We start from the raw sequence: 23,835 nt of genomic DNA on the forward strand, positions 1-23,835 counted from the left end.
CTCATATGCACTCTCTCTTTCTCTTTCTCTCAAAAATAAATAAAAACTTTAAAAATAAATAAAATGTAAAGCTATGTTTCAAATATTTTTATTCCTGTATGTAGATAATTGTATGCAATTGGACAAACATTATAATCAATTTTATGGTATATAGATTACTAGGTTAATTAGAATATCAATTATCCTGAATGTATCCCCACCCCATGTCCACCATTTGAATCAATGAGAGGTATTTGACTAAATGAATATTTCTTTGTAAAGATCCACTGTGTTCAAGGCATGTCTTGATAACAGACATAAAGAAATGAATTAGACACATTCCTTGCCCTGAAAAGTTCTTATCACATAGAAGTTACAGTCATGTAGCTAATTAGGTGCAGCACAACAATAATGCATTGTTAGAGGCAGTGCAGAAGGAACTAAAAAGCATATGCAGATCTGCCTAGTCCTCAGTGAAGGCTGGGATTTGAACAAGGCTTCTGAAAAATAAGAGCTAAATCACCAGGTACTGAAATTACAGAGGGCATTCTAGTTAGCAAAGGAGCAGTTCTGACAATAATAGAACCTTTTGTGGAATTACAGATAATGCCATTATTGAAGAGTAGAATTCAACTGTAGGGTTGATAAGTTAAAGGTCAAGATGTAGGTTGAGGCAAGCTCTTAAAAGTTATTTTGTGCTGTATTTGTGTTGTTATTGTGTTTTTATTGCTTTGGTTTGTTTTTATTCTCTTCTTTTGAAACAGATATAGCCATTTTTGCTAAAAAATAAATGGGGATTAGATGTCATCTTAGAACCACTGACATTTGCTAAGCTTCAAAGGGTAAACAAATGGGAAAAGTCTTAGTACTTCTGGGAGAAAAGGGTGGTTTTACTCTGAAAGGGGTTTATCACTGGGGTTGGTGATTGTTCTTCTGTGATGTGGTAGACAATGTACTCAGTTTTTACAGCACCTGTTAGGTTGATAGAGTTAATGTACATGACAAATAAATACATTTGTAGATCTATAGTACTTTCTTGAGGGTCTATAATTGACCCCATTGTTGGAAAGTAATTGTTCCCCCCATTACTGTTACAAAGGAGCTTGACTCCTTCACTGGTGATACCTCAGGAGAGAAAGAACTTGGCTCCACTACTGAATTTTGGACCAAAATTATAAGGGCAGCCTTACCTACTGGGGGAGTGTCTCGCTTTTAAATATTCCAAAACTTTTACAAAAGAAACTAGTTTCCCTTCCTGTTCTACCAGAAAGACTCACCATTCCTCAACTATTTTGGTGCAGAAGCACTTGTTTACAATAACTGATTATCTCTGCCACGTCATCTCCCTGAGGCCAAGAAGATCAAATGAGTTTAAATCAAATGTCTCCAGCTAGGTTGGCTGGCAACTATCCATGAAGCAAATTACTGGAGAGTAAGTATCCTTCTCCATAATATTTGTTATTATAGATGATCACACTGTTTTAGTATAGGTAACTGCTATGCAAAATGGGATTCAGTCCATTTCTTTGCTTGGACACAAATTGTCAAGCTAGTGAAGGGTAGCAGAATATGCCATCCCCAAATATGCTCCTTCAGCATACTGATTATTTTCAGTTGTAGTCACTTTAAAAACAGCTAATACAGGAAGAGGCTTTCTCTGAACTCCTCCTATCTGCCTAAAGATAGATCTTCCAAAACAAACTCAACTGTCCTAAACTTCTTCCCAGAGGGATTTTGTTAACCAGGGAGGACTGACTCTTACCACAGGAGGGGAGTCTACACCGAGGCAAACTTTGTCATGAACTATCATACCTCCCATCTATTCTTCTAAGAGCCTATTTATTTTTTCCTAAGAATCATTTACTCTCCCCAAAGAGTCCTAAAAACCCCCTACCCTTCCCCTGTTGAAACTGTATTTAAGCCTGAATTCTAAGCCACCTCAGGAAATTACTCAGTTTCCCCAGGAGGTATACATGTTAATAACCTGTTTTTTTCTTGCTCATCTGTCTTTTATTATAGAAGTTTCATCTAAGAACTCAGAAGAAACACAATTATTTTTCCTCCTCTACATTAGTTTGTATTAAGCCTCTGTCGTTCATTCACCACATAATGTGTAATGACATTGGACTGATCCCATGGTGCTTTCCTCCATCACTTGATGTGTGTATAAGAACCCCTAGGCTTCAAGCAGGAGGGAAAAGAATATCCTTAGAAGAAGGTAAAGTGGACTTTGGATGTCTTGCTATTACCTGTTTGGGGAGAGAAGTCAAGGATTTTGCATTTTGGGGACAGACTAGAACAAGTTTTGAACTCTTTCGATCTGTAGAACTTCACCCTGGTTTTATGAAAGTGCTAGAGAAAGAAAAAGTCTGTGGTTATAATCAAGGGAGACAGACATGATCAAATATGTAGCAGTCCACACTGGTAATGGTATGGGATGCTGGAGCTACCTGACTAGCAAGGAAGTTACAGCAAATATTCAAGCCCAGACTAAGAAATGCAAAGATAGCACTGGTGAAGAGAAAGGACAAAACCAAGGTTTCCTCACAGAGGAGAATACATACATCCACACACTACTAATCTATCTTTCATTTTTAGGGCATTATTTCTCAGGAAACATTCATTCTAATACAAGTACCACAGGTTGGCTCATGTTCAATGTATTATTTATGTGAAGGAAATGGATTAGGCCATGTCTAACCGTTAATGACGATTTGAGGCCTTGCTCTCTGGGGGATATCAGCTACTTTCCTGCTCTTGGCTTTATTACTTGTATGTAAAAATGAATCCTCCACCTGTGTGAGGTTGTCCTCCTCCTACTGTCCTCTTCCTGTGTGAACAGTGTGTTTTCACCTTAAAAGAAGTATCAGGTGCTGGTTTTGTGTAGAGTAAATTGCTGCAAAGCTAAAGAAGCTGCCCAGAAGCAATAATTGAAGGGGCTGACAAGAATGGTGTTAAGTGTGCAAATGGTGTTCTTATGAAATACTCAGGAGTAACTGGCAGTTAGAAAAAGTTAGGGTTGAAGGCAAAACCTAAAGTGTAGTCTTGAGTTTCACACTCTGATTACACATATATTTCCCTGAGCCTTTAGTAGCCAATATATTTTGTGGCAAAATATTTTTCTGAGGTATATACTTGTAAAACAAAGACATGTAATTATTTATTTAAAAGTATAACCCTTGGGACACCTGGGTGGCTCAGTCGGTTAAGCGTCTGACTTTGGCTCAGGTCATGATCTCATAATTCGTGAGTTCAGGTCCCACATCAGGCTCTGTGCTGACAGCCCAGAGCCTGGGGCCTGCTTCAGATTCTGTGTTACCTCCCTCACTGCCCCTCCCCTGCTCACACTCTGTGTGTGTGTCTCTCTCTCAAAAATAAATAAAACATTAAACATTTTTTAAACAAAATAAAAAAAATAAAAGTATAATCCTTTATTTTAAAGATGAGGTATTTTGCACCATTCACTGGAGTGAGCATAGAGTGAACAAATGGCTAAGGAAGTACAGTTTGAAGTTACCCTGTAACCACATCATAGCATTTTCACTGTTTCTGAAGCTATACATTTTAGGAAAGAACACCACTGTAATCCACTACTGTCATAGACACAAAGCAAACAGAAAAGAACAAAACAAACAGAAAATACGACCAACAAAAACTCTAAAATGTATCTCATTTTCAAAGGGATGAATAAAGGCCTAATAACCCCACAAAAACTTCCAAATAAAGTTTCAAGTAGATATTAGGCTGACATTTCCTTAGCAGAGACTTCAATTAGAAATCTTCTGTAGGCGAAGGGTGGGAAGGCATGAGTAGATGAAATTTAACTTACTTCTCCAGCACATGCTGTGAGCCCTACATTCTCACCTCCACAAACTAGCAAATCAAAGGTTTTGAGGATTCAAGCATTTTTTTTCCAGCAGTGGGTGGTCCAAGTGCCTCAACCCAGCTGTCTTTTCATATTAGAAAGAAACTGAGATCATTGTCACTCATACAACATCCCGTTTGTTCTGCTGCTCTTGCTGAATTTTCTGAATTTTATATGGGGTCTCTCTCCCACTAAGAGGATGAACCCGTGCTGCAACTTCTCTGTTTAAACTGTGGGATAATTCCTTCTTTCAGAAAAAGAAAGAGTAGGAACATTCATTTTTACAAAGAAGTCAGGCATTAAGGGACGGTCTGCAATACAGAAATAAACTGCAGATCCTTCAATTGTCACATTTCAGAGATTTGCACGGCAAGCCTTAAAATAGTTTCTCTTGTTTTTTAAAAAAAAGATTTATCAAGAGTGATTACTAAATCATATGATTTCAAGGGACTTTCTCCAGAATGGCCAACCATTCAGCAATAAATTCCAATGACATATTCCATATGAGGGCAAGTGTTCCTTCTTCATGGGAAATATGCCTTCTGTGAAGTGTTGTTTGCAGTTCCTTAACTCTGTACCTGGGGGTTGGGGAAAGGCAATGGAGGAAATGGAGGAGAGATAAATGGAAATCATCTCACTCAGAATTATGGGAAATTATTTTGAAAAGTATTTTTGAAATCAATAATAATGCAGAATTATTTAATTACTATATTGCACACCTGAAACTAATGTAACACTGTATGTTAACTGGAATTAAAATAAAAAGTTAAAATAAAGTAAAATAAAATAAAATAAAATAAAATAAAAGACACAAGTTGTCCTCCTAGGAATTCTAGGACTGTGCTGGGTGGGGCTAGAAAGAGGAACAAAAATAAATTTAAGAAGGCATTTTTCTACCATGAAACTGTTTCAGGAAAGGGATTTAGATACAATTAGAAAGCAGTATACAATAAGCTAGGGAAAAAAGGAAAAGACAGTCCGTGAAGGCTTCCAACTTTACCTTCCTCCCCCCTCCATCTTGGTATTTTAACTAATGCCTTTATAGGATCTCATTACACTACACATATTAATTAAAAGTCTCCCATTCAGACAAAAGGCTAGATTAAGCAAAAAGAAAAAAGGACTCTAAAAATAAAATAGCATATGATGGAGTATAAAGACCAACTAGAGTTGGGTCTTATGCAGGCCCAGGACAACTAGAAGCCTCTCTGTGTCTGCCTCTCCTTTGTTCTTACAAAGATCTAGACTATCCCATGCATCCTAAGTTTCCATACTCAGTGCCAGTGACACTGAGAAATGAAGGACCTGTTCTTGCTCAATCCCAATTCTCAATTTCTGGGAAATAGAATTAGATTGTCACAGCTTGGGTAATCAGCTATGGCTAGGGGATTCAGAATCACAACTTAAATGTAATCATGGTTGGTGAAGAACCAAACCATGGCTCAGAGTTCAGTTACTGGAGAAAAACAGATAGCTCTTGAACTGAAAAGGTACCCCCCAAAGAGAGTTTATTGTACTCATTTGTATAATGTACTAGAGTTTCAAAAATGCCATGTTTTATCAGGAGCCACATATACTTCATATTTCTCTCTTACATTTCCAGGAGAAATAAGCATGTCACTCTGCAACTCAATAGATACACGGTTTCTATTTTTCAGTTAGTGTGTGCATGTGTAAGACCAAATAATTTGACTTCCTTTTATAAAAGAAAAATGGAAGGGCAATGAGCCCAAAATCATCTTCTCATTCTTGACTCTACCACTGTATCTACAAAATTCTTCTGCCATATGCTCTCTTCAATGTTTAGGCAGATCTCTACCATGGGGAAGCCATATGTTGACTTTGCAAAAGCATATCTTCTATTTAGCAGAAATGAGCCCACCATATTGTGGATGCAGGCATTAGGAACCTCAATACCTTTCATCTGAATGCAAAGAGGGCATTAAACATGTCTCTAAATGGTGCAGCTAGAGGTATGATTGCTTGATTCGAATAAATGAATGTGGATTTGTGACAGGTGATCTTTACCATGTTTAGAATCCCATAAAGATACTTTAGAATCCAAACCCAAAACAGAGGTTCTTCACCACACTTTGATCTCCACTTAAAGGTTCTTGCTGTTTTCCTCATGGTTTACAACTTGAAGATGTTTTGGAACTGACTTTCAAAAGGACAATTTCCCAGCATTCTTGGAAGAAAAAAGTAAAGGACAGCTTAACAAATTACATTTGAAAAACTTAAAGATGTCATTTGGAAATTATGATGGATTTTCAACTAAACCTATTGCCAGAGATAAAGCTTTAATTAAAATAAAACTAATAATTGCTATCCTTGTGTTAATAACCTATATGCTCCATGTATTCTCATACATTTAACTTTATTTTTTTTTATGTTTATTTATTTTTGAAAGAGAGACAGAGTGAGAGGCGGAGGGGCAGAGAGAGGAGTCACAGAATCCGAAGCAGGCTCCAGGCTCCGAGCTGTCAGCACAGAACCCGACATGGGGCTTGAACTCACGGAGTATAAGATCATGACCTGAGCTGAAGTCGGACACCTAACCGACTGAGCCACCCAGGCACCCCCATACATTTAACTTTAGTAGTAGATGTTTCTTTTAAAAGAAATAAATTATTCTGTTTTGGTTGGGTGCCTAAAATGAGATCATTCTTTTCTACCCTAAAGGGTGTATATCATGAACTAGTGTGGAACAGTGAACATTCTATGTTTTTGAAGCAAAAGAAGGTAATTCACAGAGATTTTTTTAAAAGGTCTTTTTTAAGGTTTTTAGAGAACTTGTTAAAAAACACCCACAACCATATTTCAAGTCATATTCCCTCTCCTGTCTCTTCTCCCCACAAAATGCTCACAGACTGCCAATTTAAAGAAAAAACATAGTCAAGCCAGATAAAAAGCATCCAAATGAAGAGAAGGTTAATCGTGGAAGGAGATGGAGGTGGTCTGGACAATCTGTTGATTTCTTCGCAATAACCGTATTTAGCCATCTCTTCCCCAGCCCCCCTGAGGATGAAAGGTGGCGTTCATTAGCCCCCAGACTCTAGGTTATAACAGTGTTCATCCCCAGTCATGTATCTTGCACCTTCATCATCAACCTTCTGACCTAAGAGTCTTGGGAGGGGAGCCTGGGAAGGACGCCTTGGGAACTCAAGTTAAGAAAATAAACAGGAATGTGAATAAGAGTGTGAACACTTAGAAATGGTAAGCAGTAAGCTAGGTCTTTTGTCTTTTCATCTAACCCAAATAAAACCAGGTAAGGATATGACCGCCAAAGGCATTTTCAGCCTCATTTTTGGCTCCTGGCATGACAGCCCAGTGAGTAGTAATGACAGACATAAATGAGAATATGAATTTTAAACCTGTTTAACTGTTGCCTTTTAGTCCTCTCATCCCCTTTATGATAGTAGAAATTAGGCTCTCATACTGAGTTATGACCATCTCTTACTAAGGTTTTAATCTTGGTAGCTACTTACAGTTATTGTAATGCACAAACTGCCAGTGTCCTTATCTGTAAAATGGGAATGATAATACTACCTATTTCTTGGAATTATTCTAAGGACAGAATGAGACACTGGATAGATAATAGTCTAGGGTCTGGTCTATAGTAAGAGATAAAAGAACATTAAGTACCTTCATGCTTATAACTTTTGTTAGAAATGTTAATTATATACCCATAATGTACATTTATAAACACAATTATATTGTTATGAATCAGAAGATTTGGGTTTTATTTCTGGCTGTGTCACTAAGAAGCTAAGATCCTTAAGTCAGATACTTAGCACCTCTTATCTCAGCTTATAAAATTAGAAGTTTGGATTAGATGACTATTAAGGTCACTTTTGGCTCTATTATTCTACGTTTGATTTTCCCATAGCAACTGTTTTCTTCAATGAGACTGGCTGGCTAGAGATCTGCTCTCTACAATGTAGTTCTCTTTTTAGAAATGTACAGATCAGAATTAAGCTTTTCTTCCAGGAATCCATATGATGGTCAGCACTGAGTGTCACTTTCTTGGGATTCCTGAGCCCATACCCTGGGGAAAATGCTCATTTCCTTACCAGTGAATATTTTTCTAAATATATATGTACAATGGAAAATAGTCCTGGATAAACAGTGGGATCTGATGGAAATATTTATGTATCAGATTCCAGGGCATGGGGAACAGCAAAATGGTCGCCGAAATGGAGGGCTGAATTGGAGAAGACCTCCGTAGTAATCCAACAATAGCATTCCTTCCATGCTGTCCAGGCACCAAATCCAAGTTGATATGTGGTTGTGGCAATGGAAGGGTATAGGATCCCAAAAGGATACTGACAAGGGACAGCGATGGCAATGTTGGCTAGAAAGTAGACGGGCAGTGGCTTTCATTCAAAAGGTTTACCCACAGGGAGCTGATAAACAGACATGAATGTGTTTCAGGGCCAAGGTAACTCAAAGCAAAAGCCCAATCCTGGAAACTGGGGCAACATGGACAGGAAGGATGACAAGTTACAGTGGCAAATTCCTAGACTCCACTGATCTTCATTGTGACAACTGAATGTGCAATTGCAAAAAGAAGAGAAAACAATTTGGAGTCACTCCTTGTTTCAAGAGGCCAGTAAGAATCCTAACAAAAAGCTCTATACAGCAGATAGTGGTCCAGAGCCATTGAAATATGGGGTGTGGGGAAAATAAATGTACAGAAAGATAGTATGCAGTTTTTCTCTGGGTTGTTTAAAGGATAAACACCATAAAGCATTGAAAACATTGATCTGTATCTGATCTGTGCCACAACTTTTCATTTTGTTCTGAAGCCAGCAGAAAGAAGACCAAGTAACATCTCTAATAGGCTCTTTCTATTATGAATCAAGATTTCAGATGGCACTAGACTTAAAACAGTCATAGTGGTCCCATAACCATTATCTGCAATGTGGAGGTCAGTAGGATGTTTGGTATAAAGTTAAAAATAGCTAACTTCTAGGGAAGGCAAAAGCCCAGGGATGGTTGATGATCCTAAGAGAAAAGCAAAGCATAGTTGGAATCACCTCTAAACAGAAATGTGGCAGGACGAGGGAGAAAAAAGAAAAGCAGAGGGATCAAGTGGGAAATATGCTAATGCTCCATTTCCAAAATAGACTTTTTACTATATTAGTATGCCTCTCTCTACACTTCCACTTATAGCCCCCAAAGAGAAACCTGTTCCTCAGTAGACCTAGCTTCTTACATGGAGCCCATAGTAAGTTCACTGATTTAGAAGAAAGGAATGTAGGAGGAATGGACAAACCAAATGAGAGATAACCAGAGCTATTTACTTATGTCAATCAACATGGTTCTTTATCCTAAACATTAACAGACAACCAATGAAACCTGACGCTTGATAAAAAAAAAAAAAATTAAACCAACAAAACAAATAGGACAAAGAGCCAAGATGAACAAGTGGAGCAATTAACCACAGGGATAAAAACATTGAATTCATGGAAAATAATTTTCATTTAAAAAATTCTGATTAGCATCCACAGAGAAATTTTAAGCAAGTTGTATCCAAGTAAATAAGAACAAGCTGCCATCTTATATCTAATCAAGCAATAGGAAAAAAGTTCTTGAAAATGAAAAATATACTTAAGGACAAAACAAACAAGCAAAACAAGTATTCTAGCAATGATGAAGGAAATATTCCAAGATAAACAAGAAAAACACACAGCCAGGGGAAAAAAAAAAAAAAAAAAAAAAAGGTATGGAGAATGAATCCTGAAACAACCGTATCTATTTAATAGGAGGTCCAGGAATGAAAAGCTATGGAAACAAATGGGAAAAAATTATCAAAGAAAAACAAAACAAAACAGAAAAAGCTTAGGAAAGGCACAGAAAATGTTCACTTTAAAAGGATCTGCTTAGCGCTGAACAAAATGAAATAGTATCCAGTATTTACTGCATTCTTCAAATGTGTTGTTTTAATCTTTGCAACAATTGTACAGTATATTTGATTGTTGAGTCTTCACTTTACTTTAAGGGTTAAACATGCTTACTTTATGACTGAGTAAAAGGAAGTGTGATTCAATCTTTAACTTACACAAATGCCTACAATTAGGGGCACATCTAGCTTTAGAATCAAATCTTGCCTGAGAGACTTTCCCCTTAGTCACAAATTGAACGTGTAGACAAAAAAAAGACCTACGCCTAGATAGTGTTACGATGATAACAACTATCAACAAATTGTGCCCAACCCAAATATCAATAAATTTAAGACAAAAAAGATATTTTTAAGTCTCTAAAAGCTAGGAAAGTTTATTTCCTATGTACCTGTTTCTTAAAAACAAAAAGAAAAATTAAGAAGCTACTGTAGCAAAATGAAAGAAAAATCAAACAAAGGTAGAGGGTTTAACAAACAGTAGAAGTAACCAAGAGTTTCAATGGCCCACAGGATCATCGTTGTTCAGAAAAACCAGAAATCATTGGTTTACATTAGAATAAGGAGTGTCCTCAAGAATAAAACTGATTCTTATCACCAGAAAGTGCAAGATGTTAGTATCTTTTACCAAAATAGGGAAAAAGGCAATTAAAAACTTGGCAAAAGTGGCAACATGGTGAAATCATGGTTTTTGCATGAAGCAAACTGTGGTATTTAACAGTTATTTTCAGGAGTTTGGAGCATTGAGTTACAGAATCCATTGGATCTTGATGCTTGGAACATTCTTCATGTGGTACAGATTTAGTGACCTAAGATATTTCCTTTCTTCACAGATCCAGTCATACCATTTGGTTGTATAATTAGTAATCCTTACACAATCATGTCATATAGTCTAATAAGTGGTATAAAACTAAAACCAAACAGAAGACCTTGATGTATTTACACAAGGAAATATAAATGTTATAAAACTTGATAATATAAGATAATGACACAGCTAATAAAGTCAGGAGATAAGAAAGGAGAGGTATAGAAATGTGGATGTGTTTGTTTTTCTTATCTTACAATGTGGGAATCCAACTGATAGTAAAGGGAGTGGACCCGAAAATACAGGATTAAGAATATTATTGAACATTATAAATGTAAACATGAGAAAAATTAAAAGATAAGTTGGAGAAAGAAGTGTAGAGAGAGGGTGGTAGGGTAAATGTGCTCAATTCATCATATATTAGGGATGAGAATCAATACACAGAATCAAGAAGCACTAATAAAATAATTAAAAGCAATAGTTAAAAGTGCAGAATGAGGAAGAATGGAAGTCAAAAATGGAAAACTTGACTTTTCTTTTGATCTTCTTCTGTGAGTATATGTTTTATCCCTTTTCTGTGACTGCATATATTACACTTCCAAGTAAATATTTTAAAAGGCATGTTACAATGTGGTGCAAGAATCGGTGACTTCACAGAGGACAACATATTACTCAGCTCATTCCTCTTAAAGTAGAAATGTTGACCATCACCCCTTTGATATTTAATTCTCGAGATCTGCTGTTACCATTGAGTTTCACATATTTTAACTAACAATTTAATACTCGTGCCATGGAGAAAATACAGTGATTGTAAATGTAAAGAAAAAAAATCTGGCCTATCAGGAATCAATGATAATATTTTATATCAAGTCCAGGCTGCTCTCTCTACCATTTCCACTGGTTCTCTCTCAATCTGGATTGAATTCGCTCTTCTGGCTTTCAGTCAAAATCACCCTAGAAAATTGAGATGATTCTGACTCATGACCATTATATAGGTTTTAGTCGATCTACATAGAACTTAATTCTGTACCACAGATAATTTTTTTTTAAATCTATGCAAAGAGTTTATTACTGTTCATATGGATTTTTTTATTTTTTGTTTTCAAAATAATCCGTTATCTAAGATTATTTGCCTCAGGTCTATAGATTGAACATAAATATTAAATTTAGTATTTGAAGTATTTTTTAAAGGTAAAGGTTTATTTTCGGTAGTCTTGAAAAGAACATGAAATCTATGCCACACTATATGCAGTGACAACTATGGATGGATGTTTGCTCAATAGAGACTTATTTCTGTTTTTAAAGAAATGGTTCAGTAGTTAGGAGACCCAGAACCCAAAGCAAGCTCCAGGCTCCGAGCTGTTAACTTTTATCACTTATGTTCCATCCATGTTTATATGATGATATTATACCATTAATTGTTCTAACAAACAAAAAATTGAGTAGTCACAAGTCTGAATTCTTTGTACTTCAATAAGATAAATTATTTTCTAGGGACAAAAAGCTATACTGCTTATTAAGAAGCAAAAGATCATGTTTTCAATGATTGCTATAGAGTGATACAGAGAAAATTATCTCAATACAGAAAAAAGATCAACAGTGGTGTGTATTGCCAATCTTACCAAAAACGTTCCTGGTTTTTTAGCTTGCTGACTGAATGACTATTTCACTCCATAGACAATGAGGCTAGAGAGCCACTGAGAAGGGATCTGTAAGTTTTGCTGGGTGATGACCATGCCAGAAACAAAGAAACCTGTTAACAGAAAGAGTTTCCAATAGATTTCCATCCTCTGGTAGAAATTTTCTGAGAAACCCACTGGGAAGTTATGGCCCTTTTCTAAAGATTATAAAGCATGGAAATAAATATCTCAAGGTCCAAGTTCTACAACATTTGCATCCCACCAAGTCCTCCCAAATGCCTTACCCTCTGTCTGATGTTTCTGGCATGTGAACTATTCTAACAATTACTTATTTCCTATTTCTTCCTCAACAAGTGGGATAAATGGAAAAGTAATAGGGGTAGAGAAGAAGAAATGGAATCAGTCAACTCGTTGTTCATGGCAGTTCACCATAGAGCTGGCAATGTCACAGAAAATATGCATTTTAAAATGTATATTAAAAACTATTACCAGAAGATTTTCAGGTATGTAGTAAAGAGATAGACTAGGTTCTAGAGACAGGGAATTCTCATAGCCTCTAAATTAACAGGGCTAGAAAGATACTGAGCTTTTTCAAAAAGGCACTGGTACAGGGGGAATTTTAATTTTTAAAATTTAATTTTAATTTTGAGAGAATTTTAATGCATTTGCATGCAGTGAGTTAATGTAACAGAAAATCTAGTGTCATTTGGGTCAATAATTCAGGCACTCTTGTTTAAAAATGACATTATTAGAGCATTAGAGCTTGAGTCTTTTGAAAATGTTGAATGTAATGATAAATACAGTGATGAACCCAGCATTTGCTTATCATTAGTCAAGTAGAAATATGTTAAAAATAATTTTATCCTTAATTTAAGATCAGATATATCTTTATTTCCAATAAGTATAGATGGTGGCCTAAAGGAAAACTCTGGGAACCTCCAAAAATTCTCTCATCACCCTACTCCACAATTCAAAAATAGCTCATCAAGTAGCCTCTGGATTATAGAAAATAAATACAAATGTTCTTGGGAGATGTGGCACATATAGTCTGTGAATATCGCTGTTGGCTGAGGCAGCCGCCTGTTGGAAGAGATCAAACTGGCAACTGTTGGAAAGAGCAGCTGCTCTGGTATGAAGTTAGGAACAGAGAAAAGAAACTCCATTATGGGGAGTGGGAGGGGCAGGTCTCAGGGGGCCCTGAGAGCTTGTAAAAAAAAATAGAACTAGGGTGAATGGAACTGCAAAGGAAGGCAGGTAAATGGATGTCTGACAAATTTTCCTGCATATGATATTAAGTAAAATAAATACACTTAAGTATACTAAACATATGTAGGAACATATATTCAGAAGCACTGATTCTTAATTCTTACAGTACAAGTCTATGCCTCAAAAACATGCCTTCTTTGTTTAAATGAATGCATACCAGTTTCTGAAATCCCTTATGGCCTTTGTTAATGTCTTCTTTTTTTCTGAAGATGAAAATGATAATATTAATGTATTATATTCTCAGTCCTTTGACCTATTGACAAAACCTGTGCTTTGTTTCTATTCTCAACTGCTACTATAGCTCCAAGCCCCAAATCAAAGCTATCTATCACAGTCCAGAGTAGATCCCAATCAATGCCAATAAATTTTAAAAGGCAGCAGCTATGGTACAAGATTATTAATTTTTAAACAGAAAAATAATACAGTACAAAACTGCAGCCCCTAGGGCCACTGTTAATGGTATTCACATTATGGTGCTTTGTTTAAGAAGAAATCATTATATTCCCTTAAACATGAGTTTGTTTTCATTAGAAATAAATAATACTGTTTTTTCCATCAATCACAAATATTTATTGAATACCAGGTGTGCATAAGATGAAGAACTAAGCATATAGTGGGTACCAGAAGATACAAAAGACAGAACACAAAAGAATGCAATTTTTTTTTTTTGCAAGGAGAAAACCTGGGGATAAAAAAAGTTAACTGAATAAAAGAAATGATACCATTACTGAATGACATGTACAGACAATGAGCACTATAGTATCTGCAAAAGGGAAAGATTGATAATGGGTCAGGGTGGTCAGAGATGGATTCAGGATTCACCTGAACTTGGTGTTGGAATATGGTCAGATTTGGATCAGTGAAGATACCAAAGGATGGAGTTAGAAACAAAGATACTGGCAAGAACAAAAACACAAAGGCGGGGAGGTACAAGGAAAGATCAACACACAGTAAGTGATAAGACCACCAGTCTGACTGGAGTGGAAGATTCACAAATAGGAAGAAATAGATATAACCTGACCAATGTAATTTTAGAAAGAATGGTGGTAAGTCTCCAACTTCAGACGATCTATTGGGAGATCCTGCCTGGATTTGTGTTCAGTCTCATGAGGAATCATGGTTATGAATATCTTAACCTTTGTATTTCATCTGGCTTTTACCATCTGTCTATCCTTTTTAGTCTAGTGATATAACAGCTGCGTCCACTATATACATTTTAAAAAAAACAAGTAAATAAATTATTCGTTCTGGATAAACCATCAACCATATGGTCCAAGTACCTTGGTTTTGGGAGTATGTATTTGATTAAATGCTTAAAAATGACGTCTGGACAAAGTGGCAGAACCTTGCAGAAGAGTGGCAGGGGACAGTCGCAATGGGGACGGCTGAGTCCAGCTGTTTTGAGCATTTAAAAAGGAGATTATTGGGGCGCCTGGGTGGCTCAGTCGGTTAAGCGGCCGACTTCGGCTCAGGTCATGATCTCGCAGTCCGTGAGTTCGAGCCCCGCGTCGGGCTCTGTGCTGACAGCTCAGAGCCTGGAGCCTGTTTCCGATTCTGTGTCTCCTTCTCTCTGACCCTCCCCTGTTCATGCTCTGTCTCTCCCTGTCTCAAAAATACATAAAACGTTAAAAAAAATTAAAAAAAAAAGGAGATTATTAAGTGTACTCTGCCAACAACTTAATTCTTCTAAATTTTCTCTGATTATTCCAAAGTTCTAGGCTATTATGCTTAATGCCCAGAGTCCAGCCTATTTTCCTTCTGTAGGATCCAGGGAATATTCAGAATTTAATCCTAAAAAGATCTCTCCTCATATTAATTATAGTACAACCTTAACTCAATAACCACAAACTCAACACTTAGATTTTTTTTTTAGTATACTTTTGAGAAAAAAAGGTAAATCATATGAAAATGAACATATGCTATTTATTTGTTTTATCACCACAACCTCCTGTATCTTGGACTAAATACATACTAAACTCATTTTCCTCTTCCTGCTTTATCTAGAGCACTGATGACTGAAATAGATATTCAGATTGGTGACTCCAAGAACTTTTACTACTATTTACCATCAATGAACTCTTCAAATCCTCATGGAACAAATTACGTTTCAGAGAATTGGAGTGGCTTCAACAACTGCTTCTTTCAGAACACTGACCTTCCATGGTTTCAACCCTTTCCCCTTCTTTACTTACATCCTGGACCTGGCTTCATTTCCAATTCCACATTTCTACCTGCCTACTCCCATCCCCAAGCTTCCCTTTCATCACAGTGAAGGAAGCAGACCAACTTTTTGCCTTCATACAGTTCTTGTGTTGGTTGAGAAACAGATATTATATACATAAACAAATAGGTTTACAACATCATATAATGATTAATGCTAAGGGAAGTACTAATTTAGATAGGGTTATCTGAGGAGACTTCTTAGATAAAGTATCAAAATATAAATATAATGAGAAAGAAAAGCATGCAAATGTCTAGGAGAGAAATTTTCCAAGGAAACAAGATGCCCAGAGGCCCTGAGGTAGGATATACTTTCAAAGTTTTATCATTTTCCTTAAACTACTCTGTCCTCATACTTTTATGCAACCAATCCTAACTCCTACACATTCTTCATGAAGATTTCTCCAGTTATTGCCATACATGCTGAATGATTCTTTTTCTGAACTTCTGCAGAAATAATGGCCTTCAGAACACATTCTTTAATACAGTGAACACTCTCCACATACACCCGTTTTCTCTACTCACACTGTGACTTCCTTAATACAAAACACATTTATTGTACTCTATTAATTTAGAGAAATAAGATTCAGGGAACACTATTACTGATAACACATAACATATGGGATACTTTATAATATTACTATAATAATGTAGAAGAATTTTACCTTTACTTAAAAAGAAATGTGATTCATTACATTTACATTACATTACGCTCCCTGTCTTTATGAAAAACATCAAATTGGTAGGGATTTAATAATGTTAAAATTGCTTTGAAAAGAGAAATTTGGAAGAGTTACGTTTCCATTATATGTATACATGTGTTGGGAAACATCATCAAAAAGATGTGACCACCAATTGACCAGTAAATTGGACTTGGGCATTTGGAGTCTCCTCCCTCCCTCCCCTGTCCTTGGAATGTGGTTCCACTTGCCTTTCCTGCTCCCAGATGCTGCTCCAAAAACAGAGCCTTGAGATGGTGGTGTGGTTTTGAAAATACTTCTGTGGTATACATGACTAAGCCCAGTTAGGGCCTCTTTATAAACTTAAGACCTGGTGGACAGGTGCAGGGATCCATTCATCTTGGTGCTGCTCAATACTCAGTATGTAAATTCCCTTTGCTATTATAAAAATTTCCACCTACAAATATAGTGATATGACTTTCTTTGGTCTCTCCCTGCCCTCTGGAGTACAGGGGCCAGTTTCAGATTATACCTGGGAAGCTGCCAGGAAGGTTAAAAGCCAACAATATGCTATACATACTTATTTATAATCATATATAACAAATATACAAACACATTTATATAATTTTGATATTTATTTTAATATTTTCCAAATGAGGCAATATCTAACATTTACTAAGCATTTGATAGCTTTCAAAAAACATTCACATATGTTATCAAATAAGAGTCTCAAGGCAACCAGTGAATTATTAAGCAGGGTATTATTTTGTTATCATCAGATGAGTTAAGTGACTTGTCAGAGATCCTGTACCTGGTAAGTGACAGAAAATATGGTCCCTAAGCCATTGTTCTTTCTACTATAAACCAGAAATTACCTAATGATCTGTTTCCTCTGATTACTTTATCATTCTGCCTTTTCTATTGAGAGACAAAGAGAATGAGAGAAGGAGCGATAGTTAAATATTGAGGCTTATTTTAGATAATACTTACAGTGTCTGTAGTGGATCAGGTGTACAATTCTTACTCAGTTCTTGAACTGAGTATGGAAAATCCAGTTGCTGGCAACTCATAGGTTCTTAATAACTATTTGCTGATGAATGAAAGTGTTGTCATATTTTTCTAACTTGAGTGTTTTTTTAAGATACTCTCTCATGTTAATGAAAGAGATTTCACTTTTTTTCACCTTTGATGGACTAAAACCTAAAGGCTTCACAAAAAACTATTAGAATAAGTGAATTCAGTAAAGCTACAGAATACAAAATTTAAATACAAAAATCAGTCACATTTATATACACTAATAATGAAGTAACAAATATAAATTAAGACAACTGTCTCATTTACAAATGCATCAAAAAGAATAAAATACCTAGGAATGAATTTCACCAAGGAGGTGAAAGATGTGTACTTTGAAAACTATAAGACACTGATGAAAGGAATTGAAAATGACACAAAAAGAAAGATACACCATGCTCATGGATTGGAAGACTTAATATTCTTTTTAATTTTTTTAATATTTATTTATTTTTGAGAGAGAGAGAGAAAGAATGTGAGTGGGGGAGGAACAGAGAGAGAAGGAGACACAGAATCTGAAGCAGGCTCCAGGCTCTAAGCTATCAGCACAGAGCCCGACACAGGGCTTGAACTCATGAACCATGAGATCATGACCTGAGCCAAAGTCGGACACTTAACCAACTGAGACGCCCAGGCACCCCTCAGACTTAATATTCTTATAATGTCCATACTACCCAAAGCAATCTACAAGTTCAGTAAAATCCCAATAAAATACCAATAGCATTTTTTTTTTACAAAACTAGAATAAATAATCCTAAAATTTGTGTGGAACCACAAAAGACCTAGAATAGCCAAAGCAATCCTGAGAAAGATGAACAAAGCCAGTGGTATTACAGTCCCAAATTTCAAGATAAACTACAAGTCTATGATAATGAAAACAACATGGTAGAGGCACAAAAATAAACACATAGATAACGGAACAGGATAGAGAGCCCAGAAATAAATCCATGATTATATGGACAATTAATCTATGACAAAGCAGACAAGAATATACTACGGTGAACAGACAGTCCCTTAAATGCATGGTGCTGGGAAAACTGGACACCAACATGCAAAAGAATGAAACTAGGATATTTCTTTATATCATACATGAAGATAAACTCAAAATGAATTAGAGGAGTACCTGGTGGCTCAGTCAGTTGAGCGTCTAACTCTTGATTTCGGCTTAAGTCATGATCTCACAGTTAGTGGGATTGAGCCACATATGGGCTCCACGCTGACAGGGTAGAAACTGCTTGGGATTCTCTCCCTCTCTCTCTGCCCCTTCCCCTATTGTGTTCTCTCTCTCAAAATAAACAAACATTATAAAAATGAATTAAAGACCTAAATGTGAGATCAGAAACCATAAAATGGTTTAAAATTTTAAAAAAGACATAGGTTGTAATCTCTAGAGACATCAGCCTTAACTGATTGTGAGTATTTGTGGATACGGTTCCTCAGGCAAGGGAAACAAAAGTAAAAGTAAACTGTTCGAACTTTACCAAAATAACATGTCAAGGCAACTCACTGAATGGAAGGGACTATTTGCAAATGATAATATCCAATAAGGAGTTTATATCCAAATTATATAAAGAACCTATACAATCTAATACCAAATAAATAGTCCAATTAAACAATGAGCAGAGGATCTGAATAGACATTTTTCCAAAGAAGACATACAGGTGGCCAATAGATACATGAAAAAATCTTCAACATCACTAATCATCAAGAAAATGCAAATCAAAACCACAATGAGATATCACATCACAACAGTTAGAATGGATAATATCAAAAAGACAAGAAATAACAGCACTGCCAAGGACATGGAGAAAGGTGAATCCTTATGCACTTGGTGGGAATGTAAACTGGTACAACCATTGTAGAGACAGTATGGAGATTGCTCAGAAAATTAAAAATAGAAAAATCGTATGATCCAGCAATCACACTGCTGAGCATTTACCCAAAGAAAATGAAAACACTAATTCAAAAAGATATATATATCCCTATGTTTATTGTAGCATTGTAGCCAAGATATGGAAGCAATCCAAGTATCCACGGATAGATGAATGGGTAAAAAAGTTTGTTGTGTGTGTGTATTTACACACACACACACACATACAATGGAATGCTACTCAGACATAAAAAAATAGCGTTGCCATTTGTGACAATATGAATGGACATAAAAGGTACTATGCTAAGGGAAATAAGACTGAGAAAGACAAATACCATACAATTTCACTTACATTTGAAATCTAAAAATGAAAGTGAACAAAGAAATAAAAACAGACTCCTAAATGGGCAGAATAAACTGGTAGTGCTGGGGGTTGGTTGCAAAACAGGTGAAGGGGATTAAGAAGTACAATGTTCTAATTATAAAGTAAATCACAGAGATGAAAACAGCAGAGGGAATACAATCATCAATATTTTAATAACATTGTATGGTAACAGATTGTGACTACAATGTCACTATAGAATTGTTGAATCACTATGCTGTACACTTGAAAGTAATATACCATTGTATGTCAACTATACCTCAATAATAGATTAAAAATATATTTAAAAAACAACCACGTGTAAGTTAAAAAGGAGACCCTCATATTCACTGAGGTTTTATGAGAAAGCTCAGAAAATATGCTTTTGATTACTGCCTGACTGCATCATGTCAAACATTGTGGTTACATTCTAGAAATTAGCAATGTCAGTGTGGAATTGCAAGATGCAGCAAGATGCAGCCAGTGTCAAATTAAAATAGCTAAGCATGATGGATGATAATAAAGGGGAGACTTTGGGGGAAGCTGTTTATAGGTTGTTCTCAGAACTGACTGCCTAAATAGAAAAGAATACTCTTATACTGTCATATATTACACACGAAATGCAGTCACCAATATTTGATAATTACATGAATATATCAACAAACTTAAAGTTGTAAAAACTTCTCCCATCCTCGGGGATGCTAGCCTCTTCTACAACATTCAAGAATCTTTCCAGTGAATCATTCGATATAGACTTATGGTAAATAAGTTGAGACACAAGACTAGTGTTTACTAACTTCCCTCCTTTCCCAATATACATAATTTCATCATTAGAACCCAGCATAATGTTGATATAACATTAATATTTTTTATAGCTAGCTGAAAAGTTCATTAAAGAAACTCTTATCTGCTACTTATTTGACCTACATTCTGCATCACTGTCAGTCCTGCACAGCCACATCCGTTATTTTGTGTGGCTTTTTACCCTTTCACTCTGTAGCACAAAAGCAGGTAATTACTTTTTTACTTTACTTTTCCATATGTCTACAGATTCTAAAAACAATAATGACTTTCAGGTTAGACCCTACTGGCAGTTAATAACCCTTTTAAAAGGTCTGAGGTTGTATTTCAAGGCCTCTGCCAATCGGGCAGGCCATTACATTCTTGAAAATAGTATTTCCATTGGTCATTATGGCCTCTCTGGAGAATGTGAACTATTGGTACACCTTCCATCAAATGCTTAAGCGTAACTTCTGAGCTTGTATCTTGGTCAATAACTTGGGATAGATCCACATTTGATAGCACAACGTTCAAAAATTTTCAAAGTCACTAAAGCTCTTCTCTGAGCCTTTAATGAAATATACATCTACTGACTCTTCCATCGATCTACTTATATATCAATTTATTCATCTCTCTATTGTCTCTAATTTCTTCTCCAGCTGAAACCAAACTGGGCTGCAGTTTGTATAAAGAATTATTGGAGGTAGAGGATATGTTTTTACAATCCTTGTTTCATTCTGCTCAGGCTGTCAGAACAAAATACCATAGACTGGTTCCTTAAACAACAGAAATGTATTTCTTCTTAGTTCTGAAAGTTGGAAGTCTTGAGACCAGGATACCAGTGTAGTCAGATTCTGGTGAGAACTAGTTCCCTTTCTGGAGAGCTCTTTTGTTGTTTCTTTTTTTTTTATTTATTTTTTATTTTTTTTTATTTTTTATTTTTTATTTTTTTTTATTATTATTATTTTTTTTTATTTTTTAATATATGAAATTTACTGTCAAATTGGTTTCCATACAACACCCAGTGCTCATCCCAAAAGGTGCCCTCCTCAATACCCATCACCCACCCTGTCCTCCCTCCCACCCTGCCCTCCCTCCCACCCCCCATCAACCCTCAGTTTGTTCTCAGTTTTTTAACAGTCTCTAATGCTTTGGCTCTCTCCCACTCTAACCTCTTTTTTTTTTTTTTTTTCCTTCCCCTCCCCCATGGGTTTCTGTTATGTTTCTCAGGATCCACATAAGAGTGAAACCATATGGTATCTGTCTTTCTCTGTATGGCTTATTTCACTTAGCATCACACTCTCCAGTTCCATCCATGTTGCTACAAAAGGCCATATTTCATTTTTTCTCATTGCCACGTAGTATTCCATTGTGTATATAAACCACAGTTTCTTTATCCATTCATCAGTTGATGGACATTTAGGCTCTTTCCATAATTTGGCTATTGTTGAGAGTGCCGCTATAAACATTGGGGTACAGGTGCCCCTATGCATCAGTACTCCTGTATCCCTTGGATAAATTCCTAGCAGTGCTATTGCTGGGTCATAGGGTAGGTCTATTTTTAATTTTCTGAGGAACCTCCACACTGCTTTCCAGAGCGGCTGCACCAATTTGCATTCCCACCAACAGTGCAAGAGGGTTCCTGTTTCTCCACATCCTCTCCAGCATCTATAGTCTCCTGATTTCTTCATTTTGGCCACTCTGACTGGCGTGAGGTGGTATCTGAGTGTGGTTTTGATTTGTATTTCCCTGATAAGGAGCGACGTTGAACATCTTTTCATGTGCCTGTTGGCCATCCGGATGTCTTCTTTAGAGAAGTGTCTATTCATGTTTTCTGCCCATTTCTTCACTGGGTTATTTGTTTTTCGGGTGTGGAGTTTGATGAGCTCTTTATAGATTTTGGATACTAGCCCTTTGTCCGATGTGTCATTTGCAAATATCTTTTCCCATTCCGTTGGTTGCCTTTTAGTTTTGTTGGTTGTTTCCTTTGCTGTGCAGAAGCTTTTTATCTTCATAAGGTCCCAGTAATTCACTTTTGCTTTTAATTCCCTTGCCTTTGGGGATGTGCCGAGTAAGAGATTGCTACGGCTGAGGTCAGAGAGGTCTTTTCCTGCTTTCTCCTCTAAGGTTTTGATGGTTTCCTGTCTCACATTCAGGTCCTTTATCCATTTTGAGTTTATTTTTGTGAATGGTGTGAGAAAGTGGTCTAGTTTCAACCTTCTGCATGTTGCTGTCCAGTTCTCCCAGCACCATTTGTTAAAGAGACTGTCTTTTTTCCATTGGATGTTCTTTCCTGCTTTGTCAAAGATGAGTTGGCCATACGTTTGTGGGTCTAGTTCTGGGGTTTCTATTCTATTCCATTGGTCTATGTGTCTGTTTTTATGCCAATACCATGCTGTCTTGATGATGACAGCTTTGTAGTAGAGGCTAAAGTCTGGGATTGTGATGCCTCCTGCTTTGGTCTTCTTCTTCAAAATTACTTTGGCTATTCGGGGCCTTTTGTGGTTCCATATGAATTTTAGGATTGCTTGTTCTAGTTTCGAGAAGAATGCTGGTGCAATTTTGATTGGGATTGCATTGAATGTGTAGATAGCTTTGGGTAGTATTGACATTTTGACAATATTTATTCTTCCAATCCATGAGCAGGGAATGTCTTTCCATTTCTTTATATCTTCTTCAATTACCTGCATAAGCTTTCTATAGTTTTCAGCATACAGATCTTTTACATCTTTGGTTAGATTTATTCCTAGGTATTTTATGCTTCTTGGTGCAATTGTGAATGGGATCAGTTTCTTCATTTGTCTTTCTGTTGCTTCATTGTTAGTGTATAAGAATGCATCTTTTGTTGTTTCTTATCAGAATAGTAATTCTATTGGATCAGTGCCCCCACCTTTATATCATTTAACCTTAATTAGTTCCCTTTAGGCCTTGTCTCCAAGTTCAATCACATTTGGGATTAGGATTTCTTTTGTTTTTTTAAAATTTTTTTTTAACGTTTATTTATTTTTGAGACAGAGAGAGACAGAGCATGACAGAGGGTCAGAGAGAGGGAGACACAGAATCTGAAACAGGCTCCAGGCTCTGAGCTGTCAGCACAGAGCCCGACGCGGGGCTCGAACTCATGGACCGTGAGATCATGACCTGAGCTGAAGTCGGACGCCCAACCGACTGAGCCACCCAGGAGCCCCTGGGATTAGGATTTCAATGTATGGTTGGGATGGGGTGTGAGGGGACAGAATGTAGTCCATACCAGTCCCATATAGTTTTGTACTTTAAAATGTTAGTTCATAACTATGAGAAAAATTATCCAAACAACATTCTGAAGAAAATTAAATTTTCTTCTCACAACTGAGATGAAGAGCAGAAGACAGCTCACTTTTATGTTTATGACGATTG

General features: G+C 36.4%; 1 long non-coding RNA gene across 2 annotated transcripts; it reads left to right on the forward strand.

Moving 5' to 3' along the window:
- The first annotated feature begins 439 nt into the window (after positions 1-439).
- LOC122215027 lies at positions 440-6,291 on the forward strand. 2 transcript variants are annotated; one of them, XR_006200200.1, is made up of 4 exons: positions 440-505; positions 1,281-1,411; positions 1,999-2,197; positions 6,255-6,291. It is a non-coding gene; the product is annotated as an uncharacterized LOC122215027 (long non-coding RNA). The 2 variants fall into 2 exon arrangements; XR_006200201.1 differs by having other exon boundaries at positions 461-505; positions 1,247-1,411.
- Positions 6,292-23,835: the final 17,544 nt, after the last annotated feature.

This window comes from Panthera leo, chromosome A3 (assembly GCF_018350215.1).
Source record: "Panthera leo isolate Ple1 chromosome A3, P.leo_Ple1_pat1.1, whole genome shotgun sequence".
Lineage (NCBI taxonomy): Eukaryota > Metazoa > Chordata > Mammalia > Carnivora > Felidae > Panthera > Panthera leo.